Raw genomic sequence first — 22,977 nt, forward strand, 5'->3', positions numbered from 1 at the left:
CCACTTTGAAGCAGAAGCTCGGAGATCATTCAAACATGCTGATGTTTGGGCTGCCCGAGCACCATCTGCCGCGCGCCATAGGAGTTAAAGCGAATGTATGTCTGACGGCCGACTCGAAAACCTTGCTAACGGCCTGTCAGACACCTGGGTGATTTATCGGTACGAATGCCAAGCACGTACTGCACCCAAAAAAAGTCCTGCTGAGAGTGCAAGTGAGGTGTTTTGTGCAGACGTGTTTACTCCATCAGGCTTGTGTCCAAAGGCAGGGCAGGTGCGTGTTGAAGGGTCTGAGCTGAGCATAACAAATAAATTTGAGATGCAAGAGTCTGGAATTACTCATGCTGAGTCCAACAAGAATAGACATACAAACCCAAGTTTTAAAATCTCAAGGCTACTCACATGTTAGGAAAGTTCAGTGTTAAAGTGTCAAGGGTTTTAGTCTGTCAGGAACAATTTGGAAACATTAACCATTAAGAAGAGCCTTAAGAAACCCCAAGAGGCACCTTGTTTATCCTTAAAGGTCTGATTGCGTCAGAGCGGCCCTTGAGGTCCACAGAGCTTTAAAGGTTACTTAAAATTTCGATCACTAAATACTAAGTCAAGTGATCTCTCTAATTGCTCCAGCTCGTCCGTGGCAGAAAGAACCCTTTTTGGCACTGGGAGAAACAAACACAGTGTTCTTTCCAGGAACAAGTTGCAAGGGGCTACTTGGGGAAGGTGGTAATTGCTCTCTTGAGAAGCAGGCATGGTGAAATGGGGGCTTAACAGCCTCAGTGCACAACAAGGGGCTACAGGTAACTTAGTGGTTATAGCTGCCACTCTGGACTCGCAGGGCCCAGGTTTGAATCCCACCCTCCTGTTGTAGTAACTGTGATCAAAGGTATTTACCCTGAATTACTCCAGTAAAAGTTACACTGCTATATCAGCAGGTCAACCCCTGGAAGTTAATTTGGAGAAAAGCATAAGATAAAAGAACAAACGTAAACTACAAAGTAGAGCTATATGTCTTTCCTGCATAGGATGCGAGGTTCCTGATTTCACGCATCAACCTTTGCTGCACTACATTGGCTGGAGGTGTCGAAGTCTGGAACAGCCAACTAATCACAGTGCACACTGTCATGCTATTGGAGGAGCAAAATGAGGCAGAACAGACAACACTTGCCTAGAGCCGAAGCCAATTCAGCACCCTGGACAGCGTCCACATCACCAAGGCATGAACACACTAATTTACATTTACATTTATTCATTCGGGGGTGGTCTCTCTCCTACTCAGGAGCTGCACAAAGTGAGAGGTGCCGGGCAGGTGTGGGGATATTCACAAGCCCCCAGCTGGCTACCATAAAGTTGGAGTTTGTCTCGGTAGATGAGAGGGTCACCTCAATGTGACTTAAGGTCACAGAGAGGAAAACTTTGACTGTTGCGTCTGCTTATGCATCAAAAAGCAGTTCAGAGTATTTGACCTTCTTGGAGAGAGTGCGTGGGGTTCTGGACAGGGTCCCACCTACAGACTTCATACTCTTACTGGGGGACTTCAGTGCTCACGCTGGCAATGACTGGGAAATCTGGAGTGGGGTGATTGGGAAGAATAGCTTGCCCAATATAAACCCGAATGGTGAAATGCTATTGGACTTCTGTGCTAGTCATGGTTTCTCCATAAAAAACACCATGTATGAACACAAGGAGGCTCATAAGTGCCTCAAAGCTCCTTGGACTAAAGGTCAATGATTGACTTTGGAGTCATTTCAGCTGACTCGAGACCACATGCTCTGGACACTTGGGTGAAGAGAGGTGCGGAGCTGTCAACTGATCACCATGTGGTGGTGAGCTGGATCAGCTGGCGGGGAAAACTGGCAAACAGACCCAGTAGGCCCAAGTGCATAGTGAAGGTGTGCTGGGAACGACTGTCAGAGGACCCTGTCTGGAATGATTTAACTCCCTCCTCCGTGAGAACTTCTCCCAATTCCCGGAGGAGGTAGGGGACATGGAGTCTGAAGGGACTCTGTTCAAAACCTCCATTGTGTAAGCAGTCAGGTGCAGCTGTTGCCAAAAGGTTGTTGGTGCCAATCACTGCGGCAACCCAAGAACCCGCTGCTGGACACTGGTGGTGAAGGAAGCCGTCAAACTGAAGGAGGAGGCTTTTAAGGACTGGTTGGCTCTGGGGACTCCTGACTCAGCAGATAGGTAGCGGCAGCGGCCGCGGTTGCAGAAGCCAAATCCAGAGCATGGGAGGAGTTTGGATAGGACATGGAAAATGACTTTTGGTCAGCCTCAAAGAGGCTCTGGAGAACCATCTGGCGGCTCAGGAGGGGTCGGAGGAGCTTCGCTCAAGCTGTGCTCAGAAAAGGTGGAGAAACTTTGACCTCAAATGAGGACATTATCCGGAGGTGAAAGGAACACTTTGAGGAACTCCTAAACTCAAGAGATATGCTTCCCTTACAGGAGTCAGGACCAGAGGCTTCCAGAGTATCAGAGTCCATTTCCCTGGAGGAAGTCACTGAGGTAGTTTGAAAGCTCCACAGTGGCAAAGCACTGGGGGTTGATAAGATTCGCCCGGAACTGCTTAAGGCCCTGGATGTTGTGGGGCTGTCATGGCTAACACGCCTCTGCAATGTTACATGGACCTCGGGGACAGTGCCTTTGGATTGGTAAACTGGGGTGGTCCCTAACTTTAAGAAAGCAAACCGGAGAGCGTGTGCCAACTATCAGGGTATCACACTTCTTAGCCTCCCTGGCAAAGTCTATGCCAAGGTGCTGGAAAGGAGGCTCCAGCCGATAGTTGAACCTCGGATTGTAGAGGAACAATGTGGAACCAGACTGTAGTGCTGAGCCATAAGGCAAAGCTCTCTATTCACCGATCGGTCTACGTCCCTACCCTCACCTATGGTCATGAACTCTGGGTAATGACCGAAAGAATAAAATCACGAATACAAGCGGCTGAAATGAGTCTCTTCTGCAAGCTGGTAGGATTCACTCTCCGTGACAGGGTGAGGAGTTCGGCCAACCGAGAGGAACTCAGAGTAGAGGCGCTACTCCTCCGCATTGAGAGAAACCAGTTGAGGAGGTTCAGGCATCTGGTAAGGATGTACCCTGGGTGTCTCCCTTTGGGGGTATACCACACACACACACACACACACACACACACACACACATTTTCTGAACCGCTTGTCCCATACGGGGTCGTGGGGAGCCGGAGCCTACCCGGCAACACAGGACGTAAGGCCGGAGGGGGAGGGGACACACTCAGGACGGAACGCCAGTCCACCGCAAGACACCCCAAGCAGGACTCGAACCCCAGACCCACCAGAGAGAAGGACCCGGTCCAACCCACTGCACCACCGCGCCCCCCTGATGGAGGTATACCATGCACAGCCAACTGGGATGAGGCCCTGAGGTCGGCTCAGGACCCGCTGGAGAGATTATACCTTCCAGGTGGCCTGGGAATGGTTGGGGATCCCCCAGGTTGAGCTGAAAGAACTTGTGAGGGACAGAGATGTCTGGGCTTCTTTGTTCTCTCTATTGCCACCATGACCCTAGAAGGACAAGTGGTCAGGAACATGGAAGGTGTCAGGAGGAGACAAACTGAGATGAAGGAATAGAGAGAGGCTTGAGCAGCACATTCATGCATCTGCATCACCAGGGAAGAAATATGGTTTCACCTCCACCTTCCCGCCACAATGGACCTTGAATTAAATGCAGTATTTAAGCCTGCATAATCATGGTACATGAGAAAAAGAAATGCACATGTACAATGCAGAGACATCCATAAGCAAAGGCTACTTATTCTAAGAACACATAAAAATGTTTCGCTGTAACTACTAACCACTGTAAAAATCCAGAGCGTTCATTAGCCATAATTTACACATTGATAAATTACTGAGTCTTAGAAACCAGTATTACTTGCCTCAGGATATTTGCATCTGAAATTAAGATATAAAAAATTCTATTTGTGTTTTGCAAGATCTCCTCCAAGGATAAAATAAAATGTGAAGTCAGTCACAAACGAAAAATGCAGTTTAAGGCGAAGGGGCATGACTGCTGCTGCTTCTACTATACGCCAGATTAATGAGAGCAACTTGTTGTGTGTCCGACAGACACACACACACACATTTTCTGAACCGCTTGTCCCATACGGGGTTGCAGGGAACCGGAGCCTAACCCGGCAACCCAGGGCGTAAAGCCGGAGGGGGATGGGACACACCCTGGACGGGACGCCAGTCCGTCGCAAGGCACCCCAAGCGGGATTTGAACCCCAGACCCACCGGAGAGCAGGACCCGGTCCAACCCACACGCCACTGCGCCCCCTTGTCCGATAGACATTATACAAAATACTGAGTTTTTATACAGTAAAAAAGTGTTCAGCACATGTGAGAGCCCGTGGACACCTCCCGAATAAAATTATTTCAGCTATTTAATTATGGAAACGAAGAAAAGCAAAAGAGCTCTAACTCGGATGAGTCATCTTTCAGCTATAATGGCACTGAAAGGAGGCAGAGCTGTACAAGACTGCTGGGTGGCACGGATGGGGTTCCGGAGAGCACCGCATTGCTCACAGCACAGCTTTGTTCATTAGAGGCCTTTACTCCGGTCCTGTTCCTCGCAGATAAACATGTTTCTGGCAACAGCCCTGCCTGAAGAGTCCATTAGTTGTTCGGTGACCTTTTTTGGAAAGCAATGAATTAAAAGATACCCAGTGGGATATGGTATCCTCTGGTTGCAGAGAAATGCTGCATGGCATAGGTAGTATAATGACAGAGTGTCTTAACCATGCCTTTAATTTGCAGGAGCTCTGGCCAGGCTGCCTGGATTCCCCTACGTTTGGGGGCACATGCTACCAGCAATGAGGTCCAGGGCTACTTATGACCTTATGCTTCTCTTCTATATATCAGACAGTTATGACAACCAAGACACAACTCTGACCAGAAGCACTAATGATGAGATTGAGGTTATCATACATTGGACTCGTCACGACGAAGTCCAATTCCCTCAAAAAGGCCAGTAACGGTTGGAAAAGTTGAAGGAAAAAGATGAAGTGGGACGACCAGTAACCAGATGGGTGGACTCAGTGACAGCAGCAAGAGACACACCAATTTCCAGTTTAAGGACACAACTGGAAGATGGAAAACACTCAGAAACACTCTATATCTGGTCTACAACAGACGCCACTGACTCAACAATGATGGCAACAAGGCAATCCAGGTTGAAAAATAACCACGAAGCAGGATAGGAGGGAACACATGTTTTTCTCTGCCAAAAACACAACGGCAGCCACATGGTTAAATGCCAGTTGCACAAAACATCTGCAGTGAAACTGTAACATTTTAGTCACTGTGACTCCAACACCTGCAGCAGCTTGTATACAAAACACAGCTGAAACAACATCAATTTGGCAAACCATTGGCTTTTCCCTCCTTGGTTTCCGTGCAAACAGCGTGATTGCTCCGATGAAGGTATTCCGTCTCTCTGGGCATCGTAAAGAAGTTTTAATAAGTTACAGCTAATTGGCATTCATCTAACTGACACTTTAGGGTACTTGTGACCGCAGAAGGTGGGATTTGAACCTCGGTCCGTTGAGGCTAAGGTGGCAGCGGTAATCATTACAATACCTGGTGCCACATTGTTTTGTTCAAGCTTTCGTTCCAAAAATTTTGTGTGTGTCCGGTGTTACTGTGAAGGTCTGTAGCTTCACAGGAACATACAGTGATGTCAGTATATGATTAGGATACCAAAGTATGGTGAAGTGTGGTATGATGATGATGATGATGATGATGACGAAGATGAAGTTTGGTCGCTGTAAAACAAGGTATACCAGTATGCTTGTTGGCTTCATGTCACATCGCACAGCTTGCGTTGATCAGACGCTCATATACGCCACCTGCATTTCTCATCCGTTTTAGTTCTTAAGGCTAGAGATGAGATCATCCAAACAAGAACCGAGCAAACAGGGTCACTGAACACCCAGTGCACCATGGCTTTGTAAAACAACAGGGATGAGATAGGCTACAAAGCAAACATTGCTCAAGTGTAGACTGGAATCCCGCCAGCCCACATGGCCGCCCATGGCTTCCTCCCCGGATGCTCAATACGCCAGCCCGGTGCTCTCCTGGAGAATCTGAATTTCATAAGCATTCCCTACTCACTGAATTATACATGCTTGCCTGGGGCGTCTTGTGTTGGAAGACAGGTAGGCGCCGTTCTGGACTGTGAGATGATGATGCAAACTAGTACCGCCACTTCCAGCTAATCTTTGTCCCGTCACTGTATTTTACACTAGTGCAGTTTTTCTTGCAGTGGCTATATGTGTTATAAATTGCTGCACGGGTGAGAAAAAGAAAGGCCGAGCTCATGGAAGCATTTGATCCATTGAGAAGCTCGGTAGAAGCTCTGTGTGCTGCTTCTTGCCTCATATGCAAATCCTTCACTATGGCCAGGACAACCAGACTTTCAGTGAGGTCCATCTTCATCTACTCTATTCAGTGGACGACTGTGATACAATTGTGTAACTGAAAATTACATGGCCAAGCTGTGGACCTTGGTTGCCTTCAAAGCAGGTGCTGCCATAGCCATGTGCACAGAAGCTAAGCTCAGGGTGGAGCTTCAAACACACCCAGGTCATGTTCAAGCACTTTGTACCAGGCTGGATTATCACCATCTCACCTGATCTTCATTCTGTCTCCACTTACTTCCACCCATCTCCACTGATGTAATAAAACTGGGCACTGAATGATGCGCCCCTGTATGCAGCATTTCACAGTTACAAACCTAAAATACTTGCGTTTCAATTCAGTCACTACAAGCTCGTGATATCATCACAACATATCTTTGTTCAGATACATGGGTTTGTCTCTCACTACAGCGTGATGGTTCTTCTAAGGTCTTAAAAACGGCCAACTCCGGCAGCATTCTGACTCGCTTGACCTACAGGGCCCATGAATCTTAAGCAGGGGACATAAAAAAGGGCCTGAACCTTCCCCAGCCACCCATATCCCAGACGGGCTCTGGTGAGTTGTTGTGGTCATGTCACCAGGCCATCTGCATCGAGCATGCTCTGGTTGCTGACAGGATGAGCCTCTCCCCAGTTACAGTGAGCGTTCCAGTTCCTGTACATCTGCCTGTCTGCACCAGGCTTCATTAGTTCCGCTTGTCAACACAATTATAGCCCCAGCAGCGTCGATGAGGTTCTTCCCGTCCTTCTTCTTAATAGACAAACACAAAATCCGAGTGTCTACCAGTGGACTAAGACAGCCAGTGCTTTCCTCTGCACAATGAGACATGAACATTTCTATCCAGCCAATCGCGGTAAAGCCATTTAAGGAAATTTGTTTCTTTTCCAGGATGGCACAGTAGGTAGTGCTGTCGCCTTGCAGCACCTGGGCTGTTCAGGCATAGGTTCACATGTGGCTCAGTCTGTGTGAAGTTTGCATGTTCTCCCCATGTCTATGTGGGTTTTCTCTGGGTGCTCTGGTTTCCTCCCATGTTCCAAAGACATCCTGTTCAGGTGAATTGGTGACCCTAAATTGCCCTTTGTGTGTGTGTGTGTGTGTGTGTGTGTGTGTGTGTGTGTGTGTGTGTGTGACTCCCCAGTAATGGATTGGTGTCCCATCCAGTGTGTACTCCCCTTCGCCTTGCACCCAGTGATTTCAAGTTAGACTCTAGACTGCAATGACTCTGACCAGGACAAGCAATTACTGGAAATTAATTAATGCTCATTTTCAGTTATTTCACTTCCATTTATACCCTAGACTTCACCTAACTGGCAATAAAAGATACACTTGTGTGACCACATTTGTGAAATGTGTGGGTATGTTTGCTGTTATCCACCTGCGCCAGTTCATTGCAACAGCACTCCCCAAGGTGGGTTAAGGTGCAGCTTGGAGAGGTGCCTGTCCTCCGTTTCCTGCAGGAACTAAAAAATGTCTTTTTCCCCTTTGCCAGCAGCATCAGTAAACTGGGATTCAATCCAATTGCTGGCCCGATGCTGCAGGAGTGAAAACAGGAATAGGGGCTTTATGAGCATCACAGCCAGCCATGATGCGTACAGTAGGTCTGCACCTTTTTCACCTGATCCTGTGCAAAAACACTGAGAGAAACACATGTGCATACATAGCAGTGAGGATGGAAGGTAGGGCATCCAGCAGAGACAACGGAAGATGATGGTTTTACATTTACATTTATTCAGTTCAACTTATTTTTATAGAACACTCTTCTCATGCAGTGACACAGAGTGCTTTAACACAGGCATGAGGCAAAAAAAAAAAACCAAATAGAACATATAAGAAACAAAGAAGACATTTGACTAATGACTACCATAATACAGTACTTTTATAGAGCTATAAGTATGCCTACTGGCCACGGAGGAAAGAAAAATTCCCCAATTAAAAGTTTAGGGAGAAAAAACCTTTGGGGGTCCAACGGCCAGCGGTTGCCCACCCCTCCTGGCCATTCTAGATTTAGTAACAATTCTAAGCCAGTTAACAAGTAATAATGGTATTGTCGCTATAAGGTATCTTGAATCCCGAGCTCAGCGTGGAACGTCTCATCCATCATGGTAGTTGGACATCATCTTCTTTTTATTCCTTTAGCGGATGCTTTTCTCTAAAACGACGTACATCTCATAGAAAATACAACGCGTGCATTACATGAGCAGGAAGAAAGACATGGATCCGGACGCCCGATTCTTAAGTTGGTTTCTTTTCACCATATGAACCGATGCACATCACACGTTTTCCATCCTGCGCTCATCCACTCCACGGTGGGATAACTGGCCGAGACCAGACCCGGCAACACGTGCGGTGACCGCAGTGTATTTCGGTGCCTAGTGGTGCCGTTTATGGAGCACCCGTGACGGCTCCCATCATCCTTGCTTGGGGACCGTTGTTCAACAGCCCCTTGCCCCTATCGTGCCCCTAGGCCAGCTGGTACCAGAGTGGTTCGAGAGGCTACCTTCTCGCAGGTTCAAATCCCACCTGCGGTACCCTTGAACAAGGTACTTACCCTAAATTGCCCTGCTGTATAATAGGTAGCAACCGTAAGCCACTTGGGAGAAAAGCATCATCTAAACAAATATAAACATTTCACTGCAGAGCACAGACGGAGCCAGTTACTACTACTTGCGCTTAGAAAAACATGGAGCATTTGAGCTTTAAAATGGTCCAGGCCAAAGCGGGACCAGGTTTCTGGCAGCAGGAGAAAAACATAAATTGTTTTAATAAAAACGTCTGCTTGGGAAATACACAAAACATGACACGCTTTAGCTTTTTTGACGCGTCTCACTGCCACTCCGAGCCACGATTAATAAGGACTCGCCTGGCTGAGCAAAGTGCCACAATGTCACTCGGTGCTACAGAAAGGAGCCCTTTTTATTGCCGAAACTAAGAAACTAGTTGCGTTTCTCTCTGACGCCACCCTCTTGCAGTGTGTTTCGCCTCTTTTAAGGGTCTTTATATGACATTATGTAGACGAAGTGAAATTAAAAAAGGGTTCTAGGAAAATGCTAGAAAGAGCCAGTGTTCCACCGTGGGCCCTCTGCGCGCTGAGGTCCGAAGGGCAGCTTATGAAAATGGAAAAAGGCCATTTTCCCAACTGTCCAAAGCCACCTTGTGCTCTGAATATGTTTCATATTTCATATTTTTGATAGCACAGACAAGTGTCAATCTCATATCAAGGAATGCAAAGATGGATGCACCTAATTTTTAAAAAAGTTTTTTTTTTTTTTTAAATTTAAGCAAATACAATGACAGAAAAGAATACAAACAACAGTACATATAGGACTTACAAAAAAGATTAAAAAAAAATATCAGGACACACATTACAACACAAATACACATTACAGAAAACGACCAAACAACATAAGCAAAGATAAAACATACATCAAATTCATATTTTTGCATTTTTACATGCATTCAAATAGCTGGCAAACGGGTCTTTACATCTATTTTGAAGTGTTCAGATATAGGACCCTTCCCAAAATGTTTTACTTTATTTATATAATAACATGCCAATATAATTAATTTGGGGGGTGCAGTGGCGCAGTGGGTTGGACCACGGTCCTGCTGTCCGGTGGGTCTGGGGTTCGAGTCCCGCTTGGGGTGCCTTGTGACGGACTGGCGTCCCGTCCTGGGTGTGTCCCCTCCCCCTCCGGCCTTACGCCCTGTGTTGCCGGGTTAGGCTCCGGTTCCCCCGTGACCCCGTATGGGACAAGCGGCTCTGAAAATGTGTGTGTGTGTGTGTATAATTAATTTCAGCTATTATTTTCGACAAGATTAAAGTTGACATAATTTAGATTTCTTTGAAATTATCAATATTTGCCTCTTGTTTAATATGTTTGCAGTTCAGCCCAAAAAGTTTTACCATGGGCCATGACCAAAACAAATGTTCAATAGTTTCAAGGCTACGTTGAGAAAATGCAGTTATCACGCACATTAATATCTATATTTATATATTAAATTGGTGCACAATAAGGGTCGTTCGGTGGAATAATTTTAATAATAATTAAGAATTTTCCAATCCGAGCCGTTTCCAAAATGAGCAATTCCAAAATACTGTACCTGCGAGGATACTGTCAACTCGCACTATGGATTTTAAAAATGAATTATTACATCCACGGCTCCAGATTCAGAGAAGAGAGTTTGTTTATATTGAACTCAATGAAGCAGCCCTTTAAAACCATCACAGCCGAACTCGATTCCTATCCTCCGTTTCCGGAACGTTCATCTCCATCCATCCGCAGCTCATTGACCCGAGTTAGTCGGAGTTCAGGCGCAGCAAACGTTAAACAAAGTTCTACCTGACGCCCACAGCACTTCAGATCGCAATTCATCTGCGGAAGTCACGCAGAGACATCCAAATCGCGCTTCAAACTCAGAACAACAAAAGCGTAAACAACTTCTATTCGCATCCCAGTGATCAGAATTTAAATTAAGAGCATGAATGAGAGACATCTGACAAAACGGTCTTTAACGTCCGCCAGACTCTTGGTTTGGGGTCTGCGGAAAACCGTTCAAAATTCACCGGCCGTCTCGAAATGCAGAAAGCGAGACCTTCTCTTTGGCCCTGGACACACTTGATGGAGCAAGACGTCACCGGGCTGCTTTTCAGCGTACGGCCAGAAGGTTGAGAAATCAGCCCCCGGTTGAATTAAACATCTGAGGAAAACGCTGGAAACTGCTGAATATTTTCGTTTCTGGTTGTGATTTTTAAAGACGTATGGGGAGACCTGCTGCCTTGACTCCGTAGCGTACGTCGTTCACAGTGACGAAACTGATACTTTCCCCTCAAGTGCATTTACACGTAATTCGTCCAACATCTCTATCATAACTTATTTGTTAATGTGATGTTTTTCTCCAGAGCAGCTTACAATGCTAGGTTTGTACACTTAGCTTCTTACAAGGATTTACCCCTTTATAGGTTTGGGTAACTTTTTTCATTTGTTTATTTTTTATTTGATGCTGCCTTTTAATTAACTCTGAGCGGTGTTAAAATTCAAGCTAAGTTAAAATGACACAAAATAAAAAGAATTTGTCTCCACAAGCTCCTATTCAATGTTGTCTGTGGTCCAATTCCAATGTGCAGCACTCTTCATCTTCATTCGGGATTCATCATCTTCACAGCGATCGCAAACACAGCAGATGCAGGCTGTAAACACTGTGGTACTGAATTGAATTAAGAAGGTCCTTCACTCCTAGTTGCTCTTTACTGCTCTCTATTGGCTATTGGCCTGGTGCACAAAACAAAAATCATCCCATTAACTCGTCTTCATCGTCATCAGGTAATTTTTACTGTATTATTCAGGGCAGGTACAACGGTCAAGGGTACAAAAGACACAGCAGGGATTCGACCCCAGGTGCCTGGATTGCTAGATGACAACGCTAACCATTACGCCACCTGCTGTCCAATGCTATGGCCATAATCTCTAGTTTAAAGAAGAACATCCATCCTTCACCCTGGATCCTTAAGCACTGAAACTATGCTGAAGCTGTGCAAAGCCGCCGGGGCTACGGATTCAATATTTGTACCTCATTTATTTCAGCTGTAGCGAAGTTGTCTAAATTCTACTCACAATTTTCATTTTCTTACATTGTGACTTCACGCTGACCGGCAGGAATAACAATGAAACATTGTCTGGATTAATTTTCCCATTCACCGAGTGTCAGGAGACGACTCTGGGTTAACACGCTGTTTATTTTTTTTATTTTTGTAATGTTATTTCAAAATTGGTGCCAGGAATAAATCATGATGTACACTATGTGAATGCAGTGTAATCCTGCCAATAAGATAAATTCATTCTTTACCCTGGTAGTCTGGGCAGACCTGGAACCTAGTAGCTTCTCAATTTTGACACCTTGTACTCCTTGATATACCCTGACCTTTTTGGGAGGGGCAGTAGGTGGTGTAGTAGCTACAAAACTGATCTTGCAATTGGAATGTTTTAGGTTCCGTTCCCTTTCCTGCTCTCACACCCCTCATCAAGATACCAACTTTGAACTGACACAATAGGAATATCATGCTGCATAAACAGAGCCACAGATCGTTATAAAGTCGAACAACTAACATCGCAAGTCATCTTTTCATCGGTGTACTTTCCTTCTTGGTAAAGAGTCTGTGGGATGGTGCTGGGTTTGCAGAAAAGAACGCATAAGGAGCGTGCAGGTTAGCGTGTCGGTAAAAGATAAGATCAGGATCGAGGTACTGCGTGGTATGGTAGGAGTTGAACCCATTGGGTCTGTTTTATGCAGCACCTGCACTGGTACGGCCACGTGATTCACGGGGACAAGGACAACTCGGTCAAGAAGTACGTGTACCTAGTTATCGACGGGAGCCGACCGGAAGGCGGGCCAAGAAAGAAATGGATCGAAGAGACGACTGCAGAGACGAAGACTACGGACCTAACAGGTGAAGAGAGACAAAACCGACAACGCTGGAGACATTGTATTCGGAGGAAGACGACCAACCCGGGTTCTCCTGAAAAAATCCCGTAACTGATGATGAGGTATGTGACTGACAGCTGGGCGCGGCCCCGCTTTTGGTCTAATACTTCCCCCAACTCCCAGAACTTCAATACTATATACATATATATTTACACAATAAAAGGGAAACCTCATAAAATCCAGACCTCGACTCTGTCACGGGTTGATTTCAGGGTCATCGAAAGACAACGACCGCCGCTCACTTTGCGAGAGCGCTGGAAACACATCGGTGTTTGGCGTGATCTGAAAGGAGTGCGTCGGCCCCGACCACCCCTGCACTCGCAAATCGAGTTCCTCCGATAGAAACAGCGATGGGCTGCAGCGCCATATTCTACGCCACCTTCGCATCCGCAAAGCATTTTATGACATTTCTCAGCAGAGCGCAGCCACGCTTAGTTAAGAAAGCCGGACACTTTTCGCCTCTTATAACATCCGTTACATCTGGCTTCAAGTCAAATAAGTGAAACTCTCCAGTGTACCATCCTTACAAGCCGGCATACAGGCCCTTGTTTATCATCACAGGAATATTGACCAAAAAAAAGAATCAGAATGAATGCTGCCAAGAAGGCTGAAATAGATAAAATGATGAGTTTTTTTTATGATTCTTGTTGTTGTTGGTCATTTTCAGCATTTATCTGATGCCTTTCTCCAAAAGGGTTTATAGTGTCAGAAATTTCTTTGTTATCTTGCACATAAATGTATGCTTATTGTGATTCTAAAAGAATTCGGTGAAGAAAATTTGAATCTTTCTGCAACGATAACATCTTCCGCTCCTTCGTGCTAATTCTGTCCAAAAAAGCAGCGCAATCTTGCTAGCTACTGAGGCTTCTTATCGTGCTATGATCGCTCATGAAGCTTAATGAGTCATCGGTGGTTTGCGTGAGCCGTTACAGCGATGACGATGCAAAGGACAAAATTAATTAGAACATTCTGGGAAATATAACCAGATCGTGGCATTAAAGCAAAGGCACAGAGTGAGAAGAAAACATTACAATAACATGGCATTCCTGCATCACTCTTCACAGCGCCATGCGCGCGGATCCCTCTGCTTTGTGATGGAACATAAAGAAACCGAAGCACCCCACACGGACATCCGGACTTCCAGACAGCCTATAGACTTCGTGTAAAAATATATATTTTTGCTGAAACAGAACACAGTTGAAACGAGGACACTGGCCAGAGTGGGCAGACAGAGCATGTAACCGCCCACTGAACATAAACGAGTGAAGGAGCCAATGTGGAATGCACAGATTACAGGTGTTTTGAAATGATCTACGTCTTTTATAAGATATTATGCGGAATAGAAACATTTCCTTCACTTATATTGCTAGCAGAGGGTGTGGTGGCACAACGGGTTTGGCCTGTGCCTGTTCTCTGGTGGGTCTGGGGGTTGAGTCCCACTTGGGGTGCCTTGTGACGGACTGGCGTCCCGTCCCGGATGTGGTCCCTCCCCCTCCGGCCTTACGCCCTGTGTTGCTGGGTTAGCCTCCAGCTCACCGTGACCCCACTTGGGCTAAGCGGTTTCAGACAGTGTGTGTGTGTGTGTGTGTGTGTGTGTATTGATACCCTTCATCAGGGGGATGCAAGGCTGGGCTACAGGGTTTGCAGGTTATATTTAGCCTCAGCTCTCAATTAAAATTATTGAAATACTTAGCCAGAAAGTCAACGACCTTAGATAGTAGTATTTCAGACGTTAGGCAGGCCATAATTAAACTGTGATCCATAAAACCTGTAATGCTCTGACGCCTTCTAAGGACCAGAGCTGGGTCCAACCGGTTATCTTACACCGTGGAAAAAAATAATTTTTCTTGCGATTAGTGACCTTGTACAGCTCCGGCAAATGGTGGAAATTGGTTATGAGGGCTTTAAATCACACGGGAGGCCAGATCAGCATTTGAAAAGCACATATTGCCTTTTGTGTGGGTTGAGAGATGAATGCAGGGGTGGGGATGGACAAACTCAGAAAAACATTACTGTTTACAATTTATTATTTATTAGCTTAGAAGCTCGGCGGAAGGGACTAAATGTATTCTTGGATCCAGATCTCCCCAGTACTATAAAATGCCACCGATGAAGGATGAGAGCTGACAGGAAGGAACAGACAGACTGCACAACGCCACATTCGGACCTTATGAAAACGCAGCCTGACCTTATGGAAAAGTCGTAAATCCATTCACGAAAAAGTTTTATTTATGCTTATGCTATATTATATCAGGAACACGTACTGACAGCATGATTTCAAGGTGATGCAAAACAATACGAGACAGTTTCCCTCGAGACGAGGCCGTAATGATTCACTTTCTCCCGTTCCGGCTTTTCGACAGTCTCTCGGCTGCTACGTAGCCTGACTCAGTGACACAGAGCTACGTTGATACGATGTGCACACGGTCGCATTGAGCCCTTTCCGCCGTGAGCGCTGATCCAAGTTCTGCTGAGCGAATGGGGCAGTTTAATGAGGCCTGTGGTGATTTCGTTTACTTGGCCTTAAGCTGCCCGTCTTCAGTACTATTTTAAAAAACTGGAGTATTTATATTATGACTCTCCATATTTTTGGAGAAAAAAATTAACCATAATATATAATATCAAATTTTTATCAAAAGTATCTAAACTGTGATTCATCCAGATTTAAAATATCTAAAATCAAACGCATATGGTTATACGAGAGCACAAGGAAATGCTCCCGGATCCCTGTTTATTTCCAGATGTGCGGAGTCCCTGCTGTGTGTGAGGGACCACCGGCCGGTGTCCAGCGGGCCACATGAACGGGAGGTGTGTTTCAGCGTCACGTACGGGGTCTAAAGGCTTCTCCAACCCAAGGTCTGTGTGCAGCTCCTGGCTGAGAGCACTCCCAGCCCCCACGCTCCAGAGCTGATTTCTGACACACGTTCGGAGATGCACACGCAGAGCACAAAGCAATAACTTACAACTGTCCATCACAAAAACTGGCCACATTATACGCGGTTGGCGATTTAAAACTGGCTTCTCTGTTATCTGAAGTGGTTTTAAAATGTAGTTTTGTCCTATAACAGTGCAGAAAAAAAGTGGCAAAAATCCATGAATCGCAAGCTCTTACACGTTAGCGGAGGTACAAATTTCCCAGAATGCACCAGTTCAATTTGCTCTGCCACAAGCTAGTTAAAAGGCCATGGCTTGTGACTGAAGGAGAGATAAAATAAATATGTATGAGCTTGTTGTTTTCATACCTTGGCCACCGACAGCAACGATACTGTGCTATATGGGTGCAGCAGTCTGGTGTAACAGGTCCGGTCATGGTTAAAGAATCAGGCTAGTCACCATAAATCGGCCAGAATTTTACAGCAATGTACTTAATCTCACTCCTTTCAGTAAATACCCAGCGAAATAACTTCTCATTTTTAATGTCTAGAAATTCTATTTGAGTCCAATTCAATTTTAATTGCTTCAATTCAAATTTAATTTCAACTAATTCATTTCAATTTCTATTTAATTTAATTCACTTAAAATCAGTACAATTCAGTTTGAACTCATTTTGTTCAATGTGTTATATTTCCGTTACTTTAAGCTTACGAAAGCTTTTCTTATACTGTTTTCATCTTTCATGCTTCAGCTTTTAAATCATCCTCCAAAAGCTTTTATTAATATGGATGAAGAGCTAAATTTGCATTAACGGATTCTGGGCTTCTGCAAGCGTGTGTGAGTTTTCTTCCCAATTCAGGACAGCAGGTTTCATCCCTCATTCCCCCTCCTTCATGTCCCGTGTCCCGCTGGATCCAAATTCAGAAACGTATGCTTATTAAATGAACGTTTCTTCATCTGCTGCTTGCTGACGAGAGTCCCAGGGTCTGCCAGCCCGTCCATCTCAATGGTGCGGAATCTCGCCTTCGCCGCTCAGTTCAAGAGGCTCAGCCAGTTGCCTTCGCACTGTTGCATTCCTAATTTAACCTCCTGATTGTATTAGACCGGCCGAATGAAAGCAAATAGCACTCAGGATCACATGACGTCCTCTGGATGAAAGTAACTCCCGCCCGGACTTTTCAGAACTGCTTCTCGCTGCCGCTTAACTTTCTCTGGGTACGAAGACGGCTGCAGAAAGTAACCCCCCCATGATGCTCCTTCCTGCTGTCAAGCTGAATGAGCCTGCGATGTGAAAACATATGTCACATCACAGAGCTCCTTGACACCCGTGACCAATTTGGTTCAATTCACGGCCAACGTCGGAGACGAATTTAACGCACGGATGAAGAGGCGGGTAGGCAGAGGCAGGGGTGTAACGGGGGTGCTGGACCGGGCCCAGAGGGCAATGGGCTTACACTACATGCAACCCCGACACAGTAACCATAGCAACAGGTGGCCAGTGACTCAGATTCTGTGGGCTGCCGGGTCGCGGCAGCTACAACGCCCCAAGCAGCACGGTGGAGAAAGCTGCGTCAGCACCACAGGCCCACGAGTGTCTCCAGAGCCATCAGACCCCCCTATGAAGTGGCTCCACGTTCAATACGCGCAGGACGTGTGACTGTGAGAGAACTCCCTCAGAGCTCATTTCGCTCTGCTCTTTCGCGGTGTCAGGGATGGGAGTGAAACTGGCAGCTTCTTCAGACAGCCGACTGCAGCGTTTTTTACCAGGTTAATTGAGTTCTCAGGGTGTATAACAAACCCACACACACACACTCACACACTCTCTGTTACATAACCCTCCATTGTACATAGGCCTAGAAGCAGTCTGGTGATTAACAACCTGCCAAAAGACATCAGTATGAATTATTGATGAGCCATAGTAATATCCACCTCTAAGAAAATTCATAAAGTATGGGGAAACAAAACGGCTAGGAAGGGATAAACACGTGAAAATCTGAGCAAAGGCACAATGGGCCTTTAGAATGATCGCCAACATTGTTTAAGGTTTCCATTTCATTCTGGGAAGGTTAACGCCTCTAATTGGAGTCATTTGGTCATTCGGCATTGTGTGAAATTCATATATTTGCTGACCTTTGCTAGATACAATGCGTTCCATGTGCGCGCGCAAACGAAGCAACGATGAAAAGTGCAGAGAACCCGACAAATGCCGAAAATGAAATTAAACTACAGAAAGAGCTCACATACAGCATACAGTATCCTAGATGGTCATAAACAGCTTCACAAGTAATAAGAGACTGTACTGGAGAACCAAAGTGTGTTGTCAGCTTATTAAGATATCAGTCAATACACACAGAGCATCTGAACCGCTCGTCCCATACGGGGTCGCGGGGAGCCGGAGCCTAATCCGGCAACACAGGGCGTAAGGCCGGAGGGGGAGGGGACACACCCAGGACGGGACGCCGGTCCATCGCAAGGCACCCCCAGCAGGACTTGAACCCCAGACCCACCGGATAGCAGGGCCCGGTCCAACCCACTGCACCACCGTGCCCCCTTCAGTCAATACATACATAGCTTATATGCGTACATACAGCATGTACATTTCTAAATAAATTAATGCGTGAAAGAACTGTATTTCCGAATGTATTCGCTCACTAGCCGAACGTAATGTGTAGCACTGCCTAGCGTAAAAACAGCTGCTCCAGACTGCGCTCATTTAAAACGTGTGCCGGAGGACAAAATATTCCATCGGAAGATGCGTTTTATTATTTTCCCCTCATACCTGCCACTGAGGTCAGGTACGGATATGCTTTCCGAGGGATCAAAGCCCTTGTGTATTTTCACACACTGCTCTCCTCGCTCAGCATGGGTGTTTGTAACACCGCGGTAACCTTCGGGCTGTTGCTAGGTGTTCTGACGTAGGCAGCCGTGTATCAGCAGCTACACGCGGGTCTTCGGCGTCTGTGAGATGAGGGGAAATGCGTGAAGAGTGTTCTGCTGTCATACTCTTGTCCGAAGGCAGTTTTCATGCCGTCAGCTTGACCTGGAGAATTTGACACGATGCAGAATTTCGTTTGTTTGTAATGAAAGTCTCCCGATCCTCCATCTATAAGAGGCAGCTCCTGCGATTGGTGTAGAAAAGCAGCGTAGACACATGCAGGACCCTGTGCGGTCTGCGGTCCAGAACGGCTCGGAAGCAGATCCTCCTGAAGAATCCTTCTAATACCAGTTGATGCGGATCGATAAACCCCCAGAGCACCATAGCAAATACAGGCGATCTTACATTCTGAACGTAGTCGATTCCAAGTGGAACCACGTATCGCTGAGGTAACTGTTTCAGAGCTTCGTCTGTTCAGCTGGCATTCGTACACCAAGTCCACATTTGGATGTTGTCCAATTTTAATTTTATTTTAACGGACCGCTGTTCTAATAGTGGATTTCTGATGGTGCAGACGCAGACAGCAGCAGGCCACTTACTGGAAAAGTGGTTTTCGACCTCGCCCCTTCGCACATCGAGATTTGACCGGATTCCTTTAATCTTTTCATTGCGCACTGTAGAGGGTGAAATGTCCAAAATCAGACCGATTTTTCTTCGGGGAACATTGTTCTCAAAGTGCTGGATTATTCACCGACGCATCCGGCATTTACATATTTGCATGACAAATTTTGGCAGGTGTATGAGCTTTCGTCGCAACGCAGAAGGCAGGGCTGGTGATGGGGCTCCTCTCATAAAGCCTTAACGCTTCGTCCGTGTCATGGCTGGGTCCGGAAGGAAGCGGCGGACCCAAGTGCAGAGCGGTATACATGGTGTCTTCGGGGAAATCCAAGAGAGGAGGTCAGAGAACGGGCAATTGGTCTTCGAGGTGCGAACGTCGTAACGGGGAGAATCCAAAAGGCGAGGTCGGTACACAGGCAAGAGGTCGATGATCATAAAGAGGCACAGGATCGTGGGAACAAGGGACGGGATCGGGGAAGGCGTTCGGGAATAGGAAATGGCTAGAAGGTCGCAAACGAGGAGGCTGAACAAGGTTCCGCATCAGCTGCTGGTCTGACGCAGCCTTTTATGCCGCAGTCTGCGTTGCGTCCCAGGTGTTCCGTGTCGGCTCGGAGGTGTGGGCGTGGCAGTCCGTCGACAAGCCTCTTTATAGGGGACGCGATTCAGAGCGAAAACGAAGAAAGCCTCCTTTTCCCGCCATGATTTTTTTTTTATCATTTTTGCTGTTACTGGTAATTTGCATCTTTTATAACACGTTCACAGAACCGAAGAAGCAACCCAAGTCGATGAAAGAAAAATGGCAAAATAATTCCCTTTTTTAATTCGGGCTGTCGATATTTACAGAAAAAAAGGGATAACTGCTGGGAAACCATCACAAATTCAGGCTCCCGAACTGAACCGGAATTCCAAGGCGCCGAAGAACACCAAAATTAAATGAATGACTTGGTCTTCATTCAAAAAGGTGCAGTAACAAGGAAACAAAGTTTTTCAGAAGTTTTTCGAAAGGTTGGATGCATCATGAGCTCAGCAGCACTGGGTCAAGCATGTCTGAGGGAGAGTGGGTAACATCTCGCATACCCTAGAGCCACACGGAGCTCCCAGGAACCATCCCTCGCAGGTGCTCCTCTTCCCAACCAAAACACACCGCCACCTCTCCACCGCTCCCTCGGTAATTAACTGCACTTGATTAGCTCTTCTTATGTCATAATTAAAGTAATGTATGCAGAGCCACTTATGGTGCTTCTCAATAGCGCGCATTAACACCTTGCTAGCTATGTTTAGAGCCATTGAAGCATCCACTACCCATGGCACAGAGTAAAAAAGAATCGTTACTATCACATCTCTCGGGGATGAAGAGCTTTTTTATTCTGGTTCCCCACATTTCCCACCCTACAAACCATAAACTAGATCGTGACAGTATACCATTAATCCATTTCAACGATCTAGCTTTTCTCCTCTTTTCCTTCACGACCATTTGAGGCTCTCCTCACCATTGATTAAAAATATGACGGCATCCAGATTACTGCGCAGCCGCTCGGATGCATACGGCGAAGTCGAGCGTTGTGCCGTTCTCTCGTGTTCTCGTTCCTCGTCGGACTCTTAGCACGTCGATAATTTAGCCAGTCTGCGCAGCACTACTCTGATCTGCTACCCATTCAATGAAAAGCAGCTCAACCCGTTTTGAAGGAAAGACGTTATGCTATTTATTCATTTGTTTGACAAAGGTGGTTGACGGTGCTGGCTTTGTACACTACGCAATTTTTTCTGGAGCACTCCAGGGTAAATACTACAGCAGGAGTAGGATGTCGAAGCCAGGTCCTTTCTCAAGGTATCTGTGCTAGCCTTTCTGTGTCACACGCCTCTGGAAACCTCGAGTGGACATTTGCACGTGAACTAATGTAAGCTGCACGCTTCTTCACGGCTTTCTGGGGGGGCATGATTTATGCCTGGGGAGCCCGTGGGGAGGCATGATTTACGCTGCCCACACCAGTGTTGACACTATGCAGACTCCACATTCCGAGCCTCCGATCCCCAGGCCACCACCTGATTTTACAATAAACCATCACTCATCCTATGGGATGATGCTTAGAAAGAAAAAAACAAGGGCAGACTTCATTAAAGGGGTGAATTCATCCCAGACCCGCAGACTCAGTTCTCTCTTCCATTCAATTGTTCATAAAAGTGTGAATAAATTAAGCAAGTTCAGCGTCTTACCCACACAAATATAAAAATGGGATTCAACCCACTCCCAGTCAAACTCTTCTGCGTATTGTGTTTCTCCGCTATGGCTAACATGGAAGCGATCGCAGCCAGCCATGGGAACAGAACGCGCAGACCTGTGCCAGTCATCTCTTCCCACGGCCGCCTGTGTGATCGCCTGCCTCCACATTACAGCGTGAGCCGCTGCGACCGCAGAGCTTCCCGAAGAGGCAGAACGTTGGGGGAGCACGAAGAAAGATATTGCCAGGCCAGGAGAGCAGGGTTCGAGACCCTTTGTCTGAGGTCACTAACAAATGCGCATTCTGCTGACCCCATCTCCATCGTCATCCTCTGAGGATGATGTCGCGTTAGAGGAGAGAACGGGGAACCTTCAAACATGCGCACATTCGAAACACACTAATACTTTGCATGGAAACATAGTGAACGACTGCGTTTCCCTTGTCGTACTAACGAAAACGACCTGTATCGCAGACCTGGGAACGGGAGTTGTGACCTGCTACGATTGTTCTGCGACAGCACCCTGAAGGAGAGTGTGTGTGTGTGTGTGTGTGTGTGTGTGTGTGTGTGTGTGTGTGTGTGTGTGTGTGTGTGTGTGTTCAGAGGCAACTGCCACAATAAATACAAAGGATGAACAGATGATTAAATGAGTCCAGGCAGCTCACAGGAGCTATCACATATCAATTCGGCTCGTGCCCGAGGCAACACAAGGTAAAGACCCCCACCTCCCACCTCCGGCACGTGACACACGGAACATTATAAAACACTCCTAATTTGTCTGCTATACACCGCTGTGTCCCAACTTTTCCCTGATTCGTTCGGTAATGGTAACGCACACAATAAAGCGCAGTGAGATGTTCAAACCCGGGTCAAGGAGAACAGACAGTTCTGTCCATCTCCGTTCGCAGTTCAGTAGTCTTCCTAAATAATTCATAACCGCTTTTACTTAAGTACAACACCTAAAGGTTAAAAGTGTCACCAATTAAGTGCAACATTATCCAAACTAGTAGGTCATTACAGGGGTGTGAAGCCGGTATATATGGATATTATTAAAAATTCAGTGTAGTGTGAAGATGGAGTTGAAAGCACAAGAAAGTGCGACGGGAGTCAGTGCTGCAATTTCTCTTGACACTGGTTCCAGTTAATTAATGGGCTGATATATGTTTATACTGGGAATAAAAAAATGACACTTTCATTTGTTACTTAACAGCGGCTTAATACTTAAATAAGGAACAGCTGCCTTCGTGACAGGACTGTAAAGTGTTTCGCCTCTCTGTGTGCGTACTTAGACATACCATTTTACATATTTCTGCTTATGTTATGTGTATGAATATGTATGCATGCACTCATTTACACTGAGCCCAGAGATCTTATGCACACACACACACACTTGCTATAACTGAGCTGCTGTGACTTGTCCCCAACAGAGATGTATGATGGAGTTAACTGGAGCAGGTTAACAGAAGGTGT

General features: G+C 46.3%; 1 protein-coding gene across 2 annotated transcripts in view; it reads right to left on the reverse strand.

Annotated features, from left to right (window-relative positions):
• The window catches only part of LOC108940016 (tubby protein homolog), a 73,524-nt gene that overhangs the window by 49,980 nt on the left and 567 nt on the right, over nucleotides 1-22,977 (reverse strand). The window lies entirely within an intron of this gene.

This window comes from Scleropages formosus, chromosome 2 (assembly GCF_900964775.1).
Source record: "Scleropages formosus chromosome 2, fSclFor1.1, whole genome shotgun sequence".
NCBI classification, from domain to species: Eukaryota; Metazoa; Chordata; class Actinopteri; order Osteoglossiformes; family Osteoglossidae; genus Scleropages; species Scleropages formosus.